Here is a 20,317-nt window from a genome sequence, read left to right as displayed (position 1 = left end):
CTACAAAAATGATGGGGATGGGAACAGAAAGGTAAATGGAAAGAAGAGAGGAAAACGAAGTAAGTCAGGGAAAAATTGACGATGAGAATTCAGGCTGTTTATGTTCTTCATTTCCTTTCTGGCTTGTCTTCTAAATTTTGTTTTCTCACATCTGACTGCAATAAAGAATATGTCTGAATTCAGTTATGTGCTTTGGTCATTAGCTTACAGCTATCTATAGATGTAATTCATGATACTCTCAGCTCTGGTGAAACCGGAGTGGATTATGTAGAGAGGTGGGTCGCTGTTAGTGAAATTCATCACTCATGCACTGCGAGCATTGTGTGAGTCGGTGATTGTGCTGGGACCTCTGGGAGGAAGATGGGCGAGGCTCATGTTCTGTCCTTAAGGTGTCAGGTTTACTGGAAATCACATTATTTCACTTCAGTTCAGTTCAGTTCCACTCAGTTCAGTTTATTTTAGTTCATGTCATGCTTCAGCCAGTTGTAGAATGAAACTGGATCTTAAAATAGCAGCACAAATTATCAGAGGGTTCTGATCTTAGGTAGCTGTAGTTTGAGAGGAAAACAAAAAATCTGCTAATCAGCTTGAGTCTTCTCTGTTCTTATCTGATTGTGAAATAAAGAGAAGTCATCTAGCGAGTAAAGGGGCTAAGATGTATCATTCATATCATCACAAAAGATATAATCCTAAAAGAACAATAAATGTTATTTTTATAAAGGTGATCAAGAATTCTCAGCAAGTGATACATTCTGCAAAAAAGATTTTTTCAAGAAAGGTTCGTAAGTTCACCACATGAATTCTTTTTTTTCTTTCTGTTTGTATCCACTCTTACATATATGTGTATTCACTTCTCTAACTTGTTTGTGATTAAGAGTTTATTGTAGCAAAATTATAGCAAATATATCCATTATGGTAAGTTAGTTAAAGCAATTGACTAACTAGAAAGTTGTGTCTTAATCTGTGCTTTAGATTTACTTTCATCCCAAAAAATTATCTTTGAACTGAAGAAATAATTAAATGTATATTATATATATATATGTGTGTGTGTGTGTGTGTGTGTGTACATTGTTTTTTTCTAGACCACCAGGAACACATAGTCTGACAAAGTCAGATTTATAACCACCAAATCCTGGGAGATAAATAATAAAGCTGACACAGAAGAGACAAAAAGATCATCAGACCCCTGGCCCAGTGAAAAACTCATACAGTTGGTGACAGGGAAGTCTTGAGTAGGTTAGATTCATGGGGTCTCACACATACACATTATTATGGAGTTAGGGTCTCAGTTCATGGCAACAAAAGTCTTAGCCAACTCTCTGTAAAACCTCCAACTTGTGACAGGCTAATGAGTTAGTCACAAATCACTATCGACAAACCCAGAGTCTGACAAAATCAGATGTATTGAGTCAGTGCAGCAAGGGGTGGCCTTTGGGAAGAGCCAGGAGTGCTGCGTGATAGGAGGAGGTGTCTTTCACAAGGTCTGGGTTCTAACTGAAGAGCTCAGAGGAGGATCCAGCAGAAGCCAGTGGGGATCAGTTCTGGATTAGGACAAATGAAGATTAGGGATTATGCCATGTCATGAGGCAAGGGCATTTAGCAATTCTGGATCCCCAGGAATAGATGAGTTACAGCAAAGCATGTCTGTGAGCATCATTAGTGACAAGGCAGAGGTCATTCAGGAAGAGAGTTGTTATGGCATTGAGCAGCTGCTGCATGACCTTGGGAGAAATAGTGTTTCCTGTTAATTACACAGCTGGCCTTATGTAGCTGTCCTCTCCACCGGATTAGCAGAAGGGCTCCTTGTTTCTTTTTCAATCTGAGTTGATTTTCACTCTTTCCGTTCTGGACAGGTTTGCTCTCTCTCTTTTTCTCTCTTTCTCTCTCTATATAAAATTTATATTTTGTATCAATTATGCATATGTATACTATTTATATATTTTATATTTAGATTTTAATGTAAAATTATATATATGTAAAAAATATGTATCATTTGGGAGCAGAGACCCTATTTATTCAAATAGTCAAATTTGATGCTAATAGATGCCTATAGGTTTCAGGTAAGAGAAAATTCTATTTTTGAGCTGAAGAGAACCTGTGAGTTGGAGCTGAATCTGGAGCTTCTAATCTATGATTTTTTAAAAAACAAATATTAGCACATTTTTGTGGATGTTTTAGTGGAGAAAGGGTTGTGATAGACTGTCAAAAGTTTCAAGATTAAACATCCTTGCTCTTCTAGGGAAGGCTCTCTGCAGCTTTTCCGAAGCCATAGACCTGCTACAAAGATTCCATGCCTACTCAGGAGAGAAATTAGCTGCTGTTAGTGAAAAAAAAATCTGCCCACCCCACAGGTGTTGTCCACACACTGAGGGCTGAATTTATGTATCGTTTGACTTCCTGACACATCAAAAGATTGCATGACATGGGAGAGGTATGGTAATTATTTCCCTGTCATTACATGGACATCTTGGTGATGAATGGAGAACCTCAACTGGCAATGTATAAGTTGTGTGACCAATATGTTTCTCTGGGAATAGATAAATGTCTTCATTTGTCAAAATCCTATTATTCTGATTTATTTGATTGACTCATGTTATCAAAGAGTTTCTATGATAGATTGGGAGGAATTCAGTTTTATTTATTATTTATTTTCATGTTCAAGAATTGCTGGGCATGGTGGCTCACACCTGTAATTGCAGCACTTTGGGAGGCTGAGGTGGGTGGATCACTTGATGTCAGGAGTTTGAGACAGCCTGGCCAACATGATGAAACCCCATCTCTACTAAAAATACAAAATTAGCCAGGCATGTTGGTGCAGGCCTGTAACTCTAGTTACTCAGGAGGTTGAGGCAGGAGAATCGCTTGAACCTGGGAGGTGGAGGTTGCAGTGAGCTGAGATCGAGCCACAGCACTCCAGCCTGGGTGACAGAGCAAGATTCCATCTCAAAAACAACAACAACAACAACAACAACAACAACAAAACCCAAAATGTGTTTCCTAGAAGCCACCTGTAGGGAAACTGTTAGTACCTCTTCCTTTTGTTTGTACTTTCACAATGATTTGGAGTCTTCGAGAAAAATGGGTGCAGTGACTTTGAACTAATAATACCACATTATCTCAGTGAAACTGTTTTAAGATTATAGGATGAATTTTCTTTACCCTTTTCTGCAAAGCAATGGCAAAGTCATCATCATCGTCATCATTATTATCATAATCATCATCATAATGATGTCATCCTTATAATTGCGGTCAAGTTTTCATTACAGTGACATTTTTATCAAGTACTAAAGACTTCAGATTAAACTGACTTTGGTCTTGCCCTCTGGGGAACTAAATTGTGAAAAAGAAGAATATCATAATAAAATGGATAGAAGTCTATAATTAAATAAACATCAAGAGATTAAATGTGCATTCATTTAGTGTCAAAAGCTTATGAAATTAAGCAAGAAAAAAATTGCAGGCTTACAAAATTTGGCTTCTGATAATCTGTTTCACTTTTCAGTATTTAAAAAAGACTCCGTATAATTCTTCCCTCTACCATTTCTGTGTTTGGATTGCTTATGTTTCAATTTTTAGATTTTATTTCTCTAAGCATAACCAGATCAGAAATTATTCTCAGTCTTCCTTTTAGAATAAAAGTAAAATCAGAGATAATGCATTCTAAGATTAATTTCTGCCTCAGTTAATAAACATGCAGCAATCCTTATACTTAGAAACAAATGTATCACACTAATGCCTGCTACATATTATATTGTATCTTAGGAATTAATGCGAAATATGCATTATTGAGAATTGTAAACATGTGCATTCCTAAGTATCTCAGACTCATGAAGAGCAGGCTTTCCTTCTGGGTTAATTCAAACCAGGCATCTAATCTGCGTATACTTGATCATTTGGTCCAGATTAATCCATGAGTGGATATAGGATAAAACTTTATAAACAGGGTTCTGGAGTTCACACCATTTAAATTCAATGGACCTTTATGATTTGTGTGAAGATTTATTTGTTTAGACATATATAACAGCATAGCTCACCTTATCTAAGTCAGAGTTCTGTGGAAATAATCACAAGACAATTTACCTGTAAGTAGAGAGCTGTAGGACATTAGGTACAATGGTGAGTATAAAATTACAGCAATATTGAAAAAAACAAATGATATTCTGCCACCTCCATAGTATTATTTACAATATAATCTCAATATTTGAATGATTTTACATTTCCAACCCATCTAAAATTTTTTCTCAATATAAAATAATACATGCTTATTAGAATAAATAATAAAAGTAAAATTTTATAATTCTATCATTTAGAGAATCTGTATTTCCTTTTGGCCTCTTAAAATCATTACTAGCTTGAAATACATATATTTCTTTGTAAAAATGTTGAAATCATATTGTTTTTATACATTTTTTCATTTAACATTGTATCAGAAACATTTCCCAATATCATTAAATAATTTTCAAGGCCTGATGTTTAATGAGTACCCATTTTTCCATTGTATAGAAACACCATTTTTCCCATTTCCTTCCTATTTTGCCTATTGTATTGTACTTGTTCCTATTGTTCTTGTAGATAACAATTCCTTTTGAGGATTCCCCTTTAGTATAATGTAGTACATAACTGTGGTGATGTATACTTGTGCATGTGAGATGAGAGCACACCAAATAGACTAAGATAGGGCCTAAATGGAAAAAAATCCCTATGATTTTATGTAAGTATTTGAGCTGGCTTAAGAAATGCTTTTAAACAAGTTGTCTTTTATTCGTTTGTTAACTATGTTTTGTAAAATGTCGAGGTTTAGAAATAATTAATGCATTGTGGTTAAATATAGGTGTGAAAGATTTTTCCATGTTGTGATTTAATTTACTTGACTAACTTTAAATTCCTCTATCATCTTCTCCCTATGACCTCAGGAAATCTTGGTATCAATATTTAGGAAAGCAGTAGGGTAGGGAATATGTTGATCTAACGTATCCTGATGGCTCAACATGAATTCCGCATAGCTTAGCAATGCCTTTGGGGACTGTACATAATTCGATGTTTACAGTTTTGATAAAACGAAAGGTGATACAGTACTGTACATTGTACAAGCTAAAACTTATAGCAGAAAATCAGTTGTTAAATTGTGGAGAGAATCAGCACATAACTACTGACAGTGGAATTCCCAGAATGCTGGACTCACAGCTTCAGTTCAATGAACAGAAATCTATTGATGAGTTGAATTATCCCTGATAGCTTTGATGTCCAGAAAATCATAAGATGAAAGTTGGAAAGAAGTTGGAAAGTTGGAAAAATGGAAGAAGAAAACTGTTTTTAGTGTGAACATAAGATAAGAAAGGACATATAAATTCTGAAAAGCATTTTGTTAGACCCCCCATCTCTGTGTATATATATATATATATGTATAGTCACGAGCTCCATAACGTTTTAGTCGACAATGGACCGCATATATAGTGGTGGTGCCATAAGATTATGATGCCATGTTTTCCCCTTCCTCCCTTCCTCCCTTTTTTTCTTTCTTTCTTTCTTTTTTCCAAAGTCTCACTCTTATTGCCCAGGCTGGAGTGCAATGGCATGATCTCGGCTCACTGCAACCTCTGCCTCCTGGGTTCAAGTGATTCTCCTGCCTCAGCCTCCCAAGTAGCTGGGATTACAAGCAACTGCCACCACGCCTGGCTAATTTTTGTATTTTTAGTAGAGATGGGGTTTCACCATGGTGGCCAGGCTGGTCTCAAACTCCTGACCTCAGGTGACCCACCCACCTTGGCCTCCCAAAGTTCTGGGATTACAGGCATGAGCCACTGCTCCCAGCCTACTTTACCTTTTCTATGTTTAGATACACAAATACTTACCATTGTCTGACAATTGCCTACAGTGTTCAGTATAGTAACACACTGTACAGTTTGTGGCCTAGGAACAATAGGCTACACCATATAGCCTAGAAGTGTAGTATGCTATACCATCTAGGTTTGTGTAAATATGCTCTATGACATTTGCATGACAATGAAATTGCCTAATGATGCATTTCTCAGAATGTATCCTTGTTAAGTGAGGCATGAGTGCATACACACACACACACACACACACACACACAATATTTTACTGCCTCTTATAGTAAAATAAAGAGTGAAATACAGTAAAATAGTCTATCTACTATCATACAGTGAAGAGTAAAATAAAAGAGAATCAGCTTTTGAAATAAGAAGGAAACTTAGTATCCTACCACTAGATTTTACAGCTGAGGAACTGGGACTCTGGGAATGGAAGTGGCTGCATTCTGACCATCCAGTCCAGAGTGGTTTCCATGGCACTGTAGACTTACAGGATGAGATGGATTTTGGTTGTTAAATTATGACAACAATTTTTACTCTAAGGAGTCCCTATAACTTACAAAGATGTGCATCTTCCTAGTAACTACTGAATTTCTAGGTTGTAGTCATTTCTTCAAGAATGTTATTTTAAAAGTCTTTACATTCGTGTTGATACAGAAAAAGGCGGCGGGGAGGGGGGGAACAGAAAAGGAAGTCTTCTGTCAGTAAGGTCAATTATCCAGGCTGATGGCTCTTCCTATCAAAACTCATTTCCTGGGTAACGACATAGTTTAAATACTACCAATATGCTGATGTCTCCAAGATGTAGTTATCTAATTCTGACCACTCCCTTAAACATCTAACTTGTGTATTTAGGTGACTGCTGGACACTCCATTTGGATGTCTAATAAGATAATCCAGTGTAACAAACAAGTTTCAAACTTAAGCCTGGATTCCCCAGTACCCAAACTTGTTCCTTGCCCACAATCCCCTTTTCAGTAAATGGCCACCCCATTTTTGTAATTGTTCTAGTCAATACATTTGTAGTCATCTTTGAGTCTTCTCTTTCCATACCTTGCATCCATTCCTGTTGGCTCTGCCCTCAAAGCATATCCCTAGTATGACCTTTTCTGACCAACTTCATGACTGTCAGTCCCAGCCACCAAGCACCTATTGTCTGTCTATTGCAAAAGCCTCTCACCTTGTTTTCTGATTTCCCTGTTTACTTCCCAATAGTCCACTTTCCACACAGCAGCAAAAACAGCCCGTTATACTCAACATCAGAGCAAGTCACTGCCTGCTGACCTTCCTCCAAGGCTTCCCATATCAATCAGAGTCAAATCACCACTCTACCATAGATCAAAAGACCTACCACAGGTTGAGAATCCCTTCTCTAAAATGCTTGGGACCAGAAATGTTTCAGATTTTGGAGTTTTTTTGGATTTTGGAATATTTACATTATCCTTACTGGTTGAGTGTCCCAAATCTAAAAATCTGAAATCCAAATGCTGCCAAATCCAAAAATCTTGAGTGCCAACATGATGCTCAAAGGGAATGCTCATTGGAGCATTTCAAAGTTTGGATTTGGGATATTCAACCTCGATCACTTTCCCCCTTGCTCACTTTGGCCAAGCTTCCTCAGCCTTTCAGATGGTCTTAGAATACCCCACGCATACTCCTTCCTCAGCATCTTGGTCCTTGATGTTCCTTCTGCCTGGAATGCTCTTCCCTCCAATATGTATGTGGTTCATTCCCTTACGTCATTCAGGCTTCTTGTAAAGGTCTCCTCTAACAGGCCTTCCCTATCACCTTACCTAAAATAGCGCATTCCAGCACATTTATCTCTTTCTCTTTTTTATCTGCCTTCTTAGAGCTTTCCATTCCCTGAAATGTATATTTATGTGTTAAAATTTTTTTTCTTCCAGTTCCATTGGAATGTAAGGCCCCTGAGAACTGAGGTCTTACCACTTTTTTTTCCCTACTGCCTTCTTAGTACTTTCAATAGTCTTGGTACATCATAGGTGTCAATATTTATTGATTTATTTTAGAGACAGGGTGTCCCTCTGTTGCTGAGGCTGGAGTGCAATGGTGCAATCATAGCTCACTACAGCCGCAAACTCCTGGACTCAAGTAATCCTCCTGCCTCAGTCTCTCAAGTAGCTGGAACTATAGGTGTGTGCCACCATGCTTGCTAATTTTTGTTCAGGCTGGTCTGGCACTGCTGGCCTCAAGCAATCCTCCCACCCAGGTCTCCTAATGCTCTGGGATATGAATGTAAGCCACCACACCCAGCATAATTTCTTTATTGAGTAAATAATGAAATGTTTGAGGGGCCAACATTGGACCAATGTTTGAATTTCTAATGAAGGAAACAGAAAGTGTATCTGCTCTGGCTTTGAATAAGAGCCTGGCTCTTGTCCATTCTCTTTTCCCTCTTACAATGTTCTGTGGCTCTGTGTAATTGATCCAGTTTTTCTCTGCCTCTCAGTCACCACAGTGATCAAACAGTTGATCCAGTGGCTTGGTTGTGATGTCTCTCATTTAGTTTTACTATATCTTCAATTCTCATACTTCTATTAATAGTTTTTGGTCAAGATCTATTAAAGTCAGAAAAACAAGAATAATCATGAGAAAAATTCTAAATAATTGATTAGCTATTTCTCTGTGCCAACCCTGATGATGTGCTAATTTGCCAGTAATATTTGCCCACATACAGAAAAATGTTTAGTTTGGGGTTCATAAACAATAAATTAATGATAAGCAGTAATGTGACAGCTAAATGAAAAACAGATTTTGCAATAAAAAATGCTTTTGATTAAAGCCAAAGAAATTGTTAAAAATGATTTTTTCTGTTTTTGAGTTCTCTGGCTAACACATAATGTTTTCTTCTTAACTGTCTTTGTTTGCTTGTTTTATATAAAACATTTGCTGCTTCATGCGGGAAAACGTTTCATTTTATCTGAAAGTTCTCTTTGATCCTTTAATTTTTTTTCTAAACTTCATTGTAGATGTGGGAAATTAAAGTTCAGCAACAATTCCCATGAGGAGGAAGGGGCTGGAAAACTAATAAGAAAACAATTGGCTTTAAGAAGGTCCTGTTCATGCTTCTCTGTGTCTTGGGCAGACGTCTTTTCCCATTTACGTTTTGGGAAGGTTAAGGGTGAGCTCCAAGCCTATTTTCCTACAGAAGGAAAAGCTGGCTAAAATGAAAGTTTGCTACTCGCTTGCTTTTTCTTTCTCCCAAAAAATAATCATCTATATTTGAAATCCTACTTTTTGTTGGCTTAGAAAGTTACTAAACTTCTGCTACTGTCATCATTTCTTTCAAACACTGTTCTCTAAGTTCAAAAAATAATTCAAGTTTGTGATGCAAAACTCATTTCTGCTAATGAGAAATGAATCATTATTTCACTACAGGCTATTTATTGCAATAGAATAATTCAATCAAATTAAATAGTGAAAACATTTTTCACCAAGCACAACGAACAATCAGCCAAACACAAAGCACATTGTGCTGAGAAACAGATAATTCAGTGATGAAGCTTTTCTATAGAAAGCTAGAAGCTTCTGTCAAAAAATATACACTTAATAGGCTACATGGTAATAAATTATTTTTATTCACAAAAAAGAAATAGTAGTTAATGTTTTTGCTTTAACCTACTGGGAGCCAAGCTCTCAGTATTGTTGATCTAAATTATCAAAATAATTATTTTCTTCATTTTAAAGATGGAAAAACTCTGATGTTCTAAGAGTTCATAAGCTAGGCAAAGTCACACAGCTACTAAGTGGCTGGGGTTGGATTTGAATTCAGCTCTGTAAATATCTTTTTTCAGTGTGACTACACTCTGTCTCTCCTTCATGCTATTTTGCATCAATCTGAAAAGCTTGAGTTATGTTGATACTTCACAACCCAAATGTTTCAGCTCATTTCCTACCCCCATCAAAGTTTTCCTATAAGCATGATGTTCAAAATGCAAGACACAGAGTATCCCAAGCTTGAGTCATTTGGGAAACTCTTTGTGTGCTCTGAATTATGGATCTGCCTTTCTATTATATTTAGGCCTACATATCTTATAAAAACCTAACTCATGTCCTGAATACAACTGTGGCAAGTGATTGGAACTTATGCCTCCCTATAGAGAAGGAAACTTGAACTTGCTTTAGGAAGAGACCCACTCTTCTTCAAGAGAACTTAGTAAAAGGAAACCAGAATTTGACGTATAGCTTAACTTTGCCTTAATGATGGCATTGCCCCTTTTTCTGTCTTCTATTCAGTATTTCTGTGAATTTAGCATGATGAAAATTTTAATGAGTATTGTACCTCATCTTTCTTGCTGTTCTTCAAACTTGAGTATAAACACTAGTCATATTTAGTCCATTTTGTGTTTAAGAAAATTCTTGAGTATTCTGTGTAACAGAATACTTGAGACTGGGTAATTTATAAACAATGTAACTTTATTTGTCTTATGATTCTAGAGAATCCAGAATCTTGGAATCTTGGAATCTTGAATTCCAAGACCATGGTGACAACATCTGGTGAGGGCATTCCTGCTGTGTCATCCAAGGCAGAAGGTGGAAGGGCAAGACAGTACGAGAGTAAGAGAGAGCAAGAAGGGGCAAAACTTAAGCTTTTATAACAACCCACTCTTGTAATAACAAATCCACTCCCTCAATAATGACATTAATCCATTAAAAAGGGCAGAGTCCTCATGATCTAATCAATTACCTCTTATTAGGTCCTGCCTCCCAACACTGTTGCATGGGGAATTAAGCTTCCAACACGTGAACTTTGTGGGACATATTCCCACCATGGCAATCATCTATCACCTTCTCACTTGTTAGACATAATTTTTGAAATTCTATTTCAGTAAGATTGAAAGGGAAGCTGGCAATTTTTCCATCCATAGAGTGAGAATCTGATTACTAGTGGACCTGCTGGACAGTTGTTTTTCCGTAAGGGATACTAAAATACCTCCCGGGTAATGAAACATCACTGAAAATGTGATGAGAGGGATAACATTTGTAAGGAATACTTTGATAAACTACATCAAAAGGAAAATGGAGAAATGAACAGGTAAAGCGTGCTAGGTTTTTAGGACAGTGAAATTATTTTGTATGATACTATAATGATGAATGTATGACATTAAGCATTTTTCAAAACCTATAGAGTTGTGCAACAAAGAGTTGATTCTAATTTAAACTATGGACTTTAGTTAATTATGTATCAATATTGATTCATCATTTGTAACAAATGTACCAGACTAGTGCAAGATACTAATAAGAGAAACTATACTGGAGCAGGGGAGGAGGTGTATTACTCTCTACTTTCTGCTCAATATTTCTAGAAACCTAAACAGCTCTAAAAATGAAGACTATTCTTTATAGTCTACAGTTTAAAGTCTATGTAAAAGAGGAAATAAGAGGGGTATGCCTTGGTCACAGTACAGTCATGTTTTAGTAACAATAAATGGCCCTTATTCCTAAAGTACCTTCTCAGGAGGATGGGATTATAGTTGCAAAGCTTCAGTTTTGCTGGGTGAGGTTTTAAGTGTGTTACCAGAGCTAAATTGCTCTGGGCAATAGAAGAGAATGTTCTGTCTCTTACCATGTATTAAAGAACATTGATTTGAAGGGGCACCAAATGCTACACCCAAGTAGCCACATGTTTTGGTCTCGGTAGCTCCTATGCTCTGAGTCAGATTTGGAAGTGAATTCTGGCTTATTATCCTGGCTCTTGACTCAGCTCTCCAAGGCTCTCCCCGCGGCAAGAGCCTGGTGGGATCTCAGCCCTGTGAGTCATCTTGCTGCCCAGATGACAGCTGCTACCAGGCTAGGACACAGAGGCTGGGGGGCCTCCTGCCTACCCTACCCTTGCAGGATGCACTGGAGAGTCACCTTAGAATGAGTCCACCATGGACCTATATTTTGACATGGTTTTTAAGAATTAATGTCCCATAAAGGGTTTCTGTATATTTTGTCAGTGAAAGAGAGACATATAGGTTTGCATCATGACATGAATCCAAGATTATCTATGTTTAATATTTATTCCCTAATCAGGATGAAAAGTTTCATTCCATCTTGGAGCAAATTGAAGACATAGCTGGTTCTTTGTTTATTCATTTTTCACACATTTCCTGCGTAGCTCAAAGCACTTCACGAATATAAAATTACTCAGTAAATGGCATGAAAGCCACCTTATAAAGTAGGGATATGTTTGAGTAGAAGAATTATTTGCCTACATATCTGTATTTTTAAAAAAGCCTAAAACAAAATAGCAATGTTAAATTCAGGAGGGGCTATTTAGTTTTATAATATCATAGAAAATAGCCTGGACAGAAATTTCATGATTGTTTCCCATTTCAAAAGTTTTGAATTTTTTATTTTCATCTATATTTTAAATAATATTAGCTCATAATTTATAATGGAATTATTAATGGTAGTATGGTAGTTTTCCTCTTCTACTTGACTTAAAGGGAGACTCAGGGACACATACGCGCATGCGCGCGCGCACACACACACACACACACACACACACACACACACACACACACACACACACACATATACACACACACACACACACACACACACACGGGGCGGGGAGAGAGAGAGAGAGAATGGAACGCAGAGAACGCAGGCATATTTAAACCTAAAAAATAGTTAAGAAACTAAAGTCAAATTTGGGAAAGCATTATTTAAGGAGGGATTATAGACTAGAAAATGTTCAAATGAATGGTAAAGATCATATAGCTTAACTTTTTAATTGTAAGTGTTCATCGAAAATCACAAAGTTAAAGGCAGTGCAAGATTGTGAATTCTCCATATGTTAATTGCTTTTCCTGCTACTCACAGAAAGTAACAAAAGGGATCTCCCTGCTTTTCCAGTCACCCTAGAAGTCCCTCCCATCAGACTTTTGTCCCTAGCATTGCTCTGAAGACCTCTTGTTAATGTCCCAAGGACTTTTCTGTTACCAGAATCAATATTGTTGTCATCTTGCCTACCTATTTCAGTACTTGTTCAGTTGATCACTCTTCTTTTTTTACACTTAATTTATTTAACTTTTAGCAAATCCCTATCACTGACCTGTTTTTCAGTCTCCTTAGCTCATTCATGCTCATCTTTAGGTGTCTAAAGGCTGGCATGCCTTGAGGCTCAAGCATTTTACCTCTCCTTCACCCCTCTCACCTTCTCACCTGAAAATTACCTGCTGACTATAATCCTCCTTTGGAGAAAACACCCATTAAGGTGTTTGGAACTTAACATGTCAGAACTGAACTTTTAATTCCCTCTGCTCCTTAAACTTGTTCTCTTTCCATAAATGACAGCTCTTTTCTTCCAGTGACTTGAACTGAAATCTTGGTCCTCTGACTGAAATAAAAACCTCAAGGAGCTTGTAAAAGGCAAAACTGTGTTGTTGCTTAATGCGTCTCTCACTGTTAATTCTCTAGCATTGTCATGAAGGTTTCAACCCTGTTTCTGGATTGAATGGTGTTTCCCATAGAACTGGAGCACAGGCCTGGAATGTGGATGGAATTTGGATGGTTGCTAAGTTACTTGGTACATTCTATCCCCTGCTTGCTCTTGACAGTGAAGACTCACAGAAATGTGAGGTCTTCAATAGGAAAACAAACCCTGTCGAGGCTTCCTTATGAAAAATCAGATCGTGAATCAAAAGTACAAATCAGAAAAAAAAACTTTAACGTCCATCCTTTTTGCTTCTGGAAAATAAATGTCTCAGTATAATGAATAGAATTGAAAGAGAAAAAAATGAAGGTTTTCAGACTCTTAGTATCAACACACACAGTTTTGGCTATAGACTGAGCCTCCACAAAAGTGTCACGCTGAATGTAGGCCCTGAAGTATGGCAGATTTCATTTAGATAAAAATGCACGTAAAAGAAAGGAGCTGCTATTTTAATTCTATGATTTTTTGATACTGTCATTTACCATTCAAAAAAAAAAAAAGAGAATAATGGTGTTACATTCAGAGTGTTTAGACAAGTGTTTTTTACTTTACAAGGAATAAAAGCAGGGTGCTTGGCTATTAGACTGCATTATTGTGAGATATTTCCCTGGTCAACTATGAATCAGTGAACTCTTCATACAAATGATTGCTAAGGATGAGAGTTATTAAAAGCTCCTCATCAAATGTATTGTTTTCAAGGGCTTTATGGGACCAGGCTCCTCATTCCTAGATCCTGATATCATTAGAGTGAACTTTTAGGGTATGTATATGTTTTTTTCTTAATGTTGGATAACCTCGGATTTATCAGTCAAATGTATCTTTTCTTTAGACACTACCTCATAATGACATACAGAAATAGAAAAGGGAAGAATAGCTTTAACAGGTTAACCAGAAACATAAAAGTACATAAAAATGTTGTTTATAGAAATATCAACTGCCTTAAATGATGGAGCTAAAAGATACCACATAAGATCCAGTTATTTCAGCTTGCTATACAGTTTATGCCTATTGATAAAGCTAATAGATGTAACCAAAGTGACGGGAAAAAGTAATGTATTTCCATATAAGATGAATAAAACAGAGAGGAAGATAAATGTCATCTAAATAACCCGTCTTAAACTTTTTCTCAAACTTAGAGTCTAAGGATCAATAAATGATGTATAAACCTAAGTAAATGACCTATAAATTCATATCAAGTAGTATATTCTCATTATCTCAAGGCTTTTTGAAATGGATTTTCACACATTTTCTACATGAGCACACTTAAAATTAAAAAGAAATATGAAAAAAACTGTTTTATTGAATGTGTTTCATTCTCTATTACTTTTTTTAAAGACAGGGTCTCATTTTGTCACCCAGGCTAGAGTAAAGTGGCATGAACATGGTTCACTGCAGCCTCAACCTCCCAGGCAGAAGAGATCCTCCTGCTTTAGCCCCCAAAGCAGCTGGGACTATAGGCCTGCACCATCATGCCAAGCTTATTTATTTATTTATTTATTTATTTATTTTTAAATAGTGATGGGGTTTTGCCATGTTGACCAGGCTGGTCTTGAACTCCTGAGCTCAAGGGATCTGCTTGCCTTGACCTCTCAAAGTGCTGGGTTTACAGATGTGAATCACTACTCCTGGGTGTTAGTGTCTTTTTTTTTCTTTATTATTTCTTTCTTTTTTTTTTTTTTTTTCGAGATGGAACCTCACTCTCTTGCCCAGGCTGGAGTGCAATGGTGTAGTCTAGGCTTACTGCAACTTTCACCTCCTGGGTTCAAATGATTCTTGCGTCTCAGCCTCCCAAGTAGCTGGGATTACAGGCATGTGCCACCATGCCTGGCTGATTTTTATGTTTTTAGTAGAGATGGGGTTTGCCATGTTGGCCAGGCTGGTCTCAAACCCTGACCTAAGGTGATCCACCCACATTGGCCTCCCAAAGTGCTGGGATTACAGGCATGAGCCACTGTGCCTGGCCTATCAGTGTCTTTTCTAGTAGTATTTAATAGCTGTGGAAAAGATCATAATTTTTATATGATCTCTGTGATTATTTCAAATAAAAAATAAGTATTGGTGTATATGTGAAGGTGGTATTTCAAGATGTTTAAGAGCAAAGAAATATAGGTCTTCAAGAGCTGTACCCAACTCTACTGCCTGCAGCTTAACAGTATTTCAGAAAGCTTTTCTCCTTGCAACAGGAGATCCAAAAGATATTTTAAAAAAAGGTCAGATGCACTGTACTCTATAAATATAAAAGCTTTTATATGGCAAAATTACCAAGCACACAAAATATATAACTATACATAGATACTATAAATATAAAAACATTCATATAGCAAAACTACTAAAAATATTTGCAAGGCAATAGACAAAAATATTATTAGTACTCTACAGATAGTGCTTACAAACCGATAAGGAAAAGACAATAAAAATTGTCAAAAGTTTTGAATAAATCACAGAAGATCAAGTGGTCAGGAAACACATGACTAAAATGATATTGATTTCTATCAGGTCAGTGGGATTTCAGGCAATTTTTACTGTTTAAAATTGCTTGATCTAGGGTGTGAGTTGTGTATAATGAATGTGTAGTCATTGAATCTTCAAAAAAGAGCTATTTTTATTGTGGATGAGAAAAATATTTCAAGGACTCTAAACTATGCAAGGGTGCATGAGGAGACACAAAGAACTACAACAAAGAACGTCAGCGAACAACACAGCATGCAAATCAGTTCTCCTGGTGGTCCTCGGACAATTGTCAGCAGTTGGTAAAGTCCAGCTCAATTTTCCTATTGCTCTTGTAATTTTCTATTCCTTTAGTAATTTATCCCTGATCACATATGCTGCTTCTACAAGTTTCTAAATGTTCCCTTGCAAGAAGTTCAAAGATACCTTGGAAAATTTTATTTATCATCTCCAGTTGATCTATTCTTAAAATATGCTCCCAAAATTATTCTAGCACTTCTCAGTATATATCCTTCACATCAGACCACAGGCAGGGAGAGGCACCTCTCTGATGCCACAAGGCTGGCTCCATCCCTACATGCACGCCACGGTGTCTCCACAAGCCACACGCATAAGGAGACAGACACACAGACACACAGACACCTGGACAGGAAGCCACACAGATACAGGAGAGTGGATGGACAGAGGTCATGGAGTGGATGAGAATGTGCATATGCATCAGGCAGTAGGCAGGCTGCTCAGGTCTTGGGGGTAGAGGTTGAGAGGAGACCTTAATGCTCCAAGACTCCATGCAACTCTAGAGAGGCCTGGCTCTCCCTCTCCCAGGATCCAGTGGCAGTATTGAGGCTGGGAAGGAAATGCCACCTTCAAAGGGCCTCCCCACAGGAATCTTGGAATGCTGGCAGAGTCACCCAGGCCCAACGTTGGCAACGAGCAGTGGGGACGTGCAGGGTGGGTTAGATATCCTTGCAAGGAATTTCTGAATATATGCATAAGAATTTTCTCAATCATTCTGGAAGTAAAATCGCTACAGTGGTGCTGAGTGTGGGGAGTGGGGAGGAGAGAGGAGTGATAGGGGACATCTGGGGGACTTTTTTCCTAAGTTAAAATTATATTTTCCCTTCTATTTCCTGTTACTTATTAAATTTAGCTTGATCAATTCAGTTTAATTCAATAAGTATGTGTTAAGTGGTTATCATGTCATTAAGATTGTGTTGTATATAAATAGGGCTTTGTAAGTGCTATGGGACATTGCCCTAACACTCATGAAACTTGAACTTATTGGGAGAGAAGAACTGTACCCATAAGACATTAGACATCAATGCATAATAGTCCATAACAATTTATGTACCAAGAGCTGCAGGTGATATCATTTTATGACTTAATTCTGCAAATCAGGCTCCCCAAAAAGGATTTATTTCCCTCTTGTTTCCTCTATTTGGGATATGCTGTTAGCAGGGGACATAGTATTACATGATATAAAGGAAAGGAATTTTGAAACTAATCTGGGAGTCTGTGCTGAAGCTCTTTGTCCTTTACCACTCTTCTCTAGTCCTTAGTCAGTGTGTGTGCCTTGCAGGGTGGGGGGGAAAAGAAAAATATTTTTCTCCATTAAATATTGTATGTGCAATAAAGACTTGTTTTATGAAATCATACTTGACCTTCAAATATAGAGCAAATTTGGAAAGTCAACAGCCCTAGGATATCATTAGACAACTGCCATGTTTAACTACTGTCAACTTCATTTCTTTTCTGTTTCCTTGATTTTGTCTTTTCTTATTAATCTTGACATAAAAGATACCAGGATTGTTTTGGTTCATTATTTTTGAGATATTAATAGAAACTTTTCTGTCAGTTTCCCTTGAACTCAGGTTCTGTTCTTCTATGATTCTTTCGGCAACTCTCCCTCTCTTTCAGATAGCATGAAGAAAAGCCTCATAGACAGTGGTTCTCACTAATAATATGCAATTAATAATATACATAATAACACAATACATAAGTAATAGTTAATGCTGTATTGATTATTTTTTCTTTTATTTTTAGTTGACAAATAATTGTACATATTGGCTGTGCACAGTGGCTCACACCTGTAATCCTAGCACTTTGGGAGGCTAAGATGGAAGTATCGCTTGACCTCAGGAGTTCAAGACCAGTCTGGGCAACAGGGCAAAACCCCATCTGTACAAAAAATTACAAAAATTATCCCTGTGTGGTGGTGCATGCCTGTGGTCCCAGCTACTCTGCAGGTTGAGGTAGGAGGATTACCTTAGCCTGGGGAGGTCAAGGCTGCAGTGAGCCGTGATCACGCCACTGCACTCCAGCCTGTGCAACAGAGTGAGACCCTGTCTCAAAAAAAATTGTACATATTTATGGGATAAAGAGTGATATTCGATATGTGTATACAATATTTAATGATCCAGTCATGATAATTAGCATATCCATCACCTCAAACATTTAACATTCCTTTGCGTCGTGAACACTCAAAATTCTCTCTTTTAGGTTTTTGAAAATATATAATAAATTGTAGTTAACCATATTCATCCTACAGTGCTGCGGAATGCCAGAACTCACTCCTCCCATCTAGCTGTAATTTACTATTACCAGTCTCTCTTCCTCCTCCCCTCCCCCTACCCTTCCCATCCTCTACTATCAATAATTCTACTCTCTACTTCTGTGAGATCTTTTTGTTTTTTTAAGCTCCCACATATGAGTGGCTGACTTATTTCACTTAACATAATGTCCTCCAGGCTTATCAATATTGCCCTGAATGACAGGATTTCCATTTTTCCTATGGCTGAATAGTATTCCATTGTATGTATATGTATCTATATATGTGTGTGTGTGTGTGTGTGTGTTTATGTGAGTGTGCCACATTTTCTTTATCCATTAATCTGTTGACGAACACTTGGTTGGTTCCATATCTTGGCTATTATGAGTAGTGCTGCAGTGAACAGGGGTGGGTACAGGTATTCCTTTGATATGCTGATTTCTTTTTCTTTGGGTAAATACTCAGTAGTGAGACTACTGGATTATATTGTAGTTCTATTCTTAGCTTTTTGAGAAACCTCCATACTGTTTTCCATAATGGCTACACGAATTTACATTTCCACCCACAATATACAGTACAGGAGTTTGCTTTTCTCTGCATCTTCACCAGCATCTGTTATTTTTGTTTTTTTGATAATAGCCATTCTAACTGGGGTGAGATGCTATCTTATTGTGGTTTTGATTTGCATTTCCCTTATGATTAGTGATGTTGACAATTTGTCATATATTTGTTGGCTATTTGTATGTCTTCCTTTTTCTTTTTTCTTTTTTTTTTTTGAGACAGAGTCTCACTCTGCCTGCTGTCACCCAGGCTGGAATGCTGTGGTGCTCACTGCAACCTCCACCTGGATGATTCACGTGATTCTTCTGCCTCAGCCTCCTGAGTAACTGGCATTACAGGTGCGTGCCACCATGCCAGGCTAATTTTTGTATTTTTAGTAGAGATGGGGTTTCTCCATGTTGGCCAGGCTGGTCTCGAACTCCTGACCTCAAATGATTCACCTGCCTTGGCCTCCCAAAGTGATGGGATTACAGGTGTGAGCCACTGTGCCTAGCCTGAATGTCTTTTCAAATTTTTTATTTTTTATTTTATTTAAAATTATTTTCTTTAAATTTGCTGCGGGAGTAGATCCTAAGTGTTCTCACCCTCCTCCACACACGCACAAGAGGTGTTTGTGTGGTGATTGAAGTTAATTTTATGTGGCAATCATTTCACAACATAAATGTGTATCAAATCATGTTGTATGTCTTGAACATGTAATTTTTTTGTCAATTATACTTTAACAAAGCTGAAAAAAATTCCAGCCACATTTTCTCCCAATGCCCTCCCACCCCTGCCCCTTGCAAAGAATGTATCTGTACTAGATAATCCAAAATCTCTAATTATTGTGTGCTCAAGCACACAGGGCTTTCCTGCTTGCTTTACATCTGTGTCTGCTTTTTATGAAGGAAGTTTTCTTTAATTTCTAAATGTTTTTAGACCAGGAGTTGTTGGCTTGATTTACGTGCAATTCAAAGGTTAACCAACTTTCCAGCAAATGTCCCTTGGGAACCAACCTAGTAAGGGAATTCTTCATGCTTCAGAAAGAGGTAGTAAGATTTAAAATATAATGCATGTGAAATAAAAATTTAAAGAAAAGATTTGTATGGATCATATGAGATTAGAGATAGCCCATTGATGATTGGTAAGCTTTGAGTAGATGAGGAAGTCGGAGTGGAACATTTTGGAAATGTTTGGAAGCTGAAAGATTTTTCTTAGTCGTCACACATTGATTTCAGTGGATAATTGATCGCTCTTTTTCTTCAGTTTGTTGGTGCTGAGGTAGCTTCAGTGAATCGGCAGTTGTAATTTGTACCACTGAAAATAATTCAATGAGTTTCAAAGTCTTTTTACAAAATGAAGGTAGCATCATCATAGTCTTAGCCTCCTTTGTAAGTGAACCGAACACAGATAGTTATTATACAGTAAAAATTTGTTTTTTATGTGTGCAAGACTTTATTTAAATGCACCAGCACCACTAGACTCAAATGCCAACAGGGGAAGAAT

At 37.3% G+C, this 20,317-nt stretch overlaps 1 long non-coding RNA gene across 1 annotated transcript; it reads right to left on the bottom strand.

Moving 5' to 3' along the window:
* Positions 1 to 283: 283 nt before the first annotated feature.
* Positions 284 to 10,241, bottom strand: LOC129048187 (uncharacterized). Its single transcript, XR_008510308.1, has 3 exons — positions 10,132 to 10,241; positions 4,035 to 4,094; positions 284 to 689 (listed from the first exon to the last, which is right to left on the bottom strand). It is a non-coding gene; the product is annotated as an uncharacterized LOC129048187 (long non-coding RNA).
* Positions 10,242 to 20,317: the final 10,076 nt, after the last annotated feature.

Source organism: Pongo abelii, chromosome 8 (assembly GCF_028885655.2).
Source record: "Pongo abelii isolate AG06213 chromosome 8, NHGRI_mPonAbe1-v2.0_pri, whole genome shotgun sequence".
Classification (NCBI taxonomy): Eukaryota; Metazoa; Chordata; class Mammalia; order Primates; family Hominidae; genus Pongo; species Pongo abelii.
The sequence above is the reverse complement of the archived record's forward strand: the minus strand, read 5'-3'. Positions and strand labels throughout refer to the sequence as shown.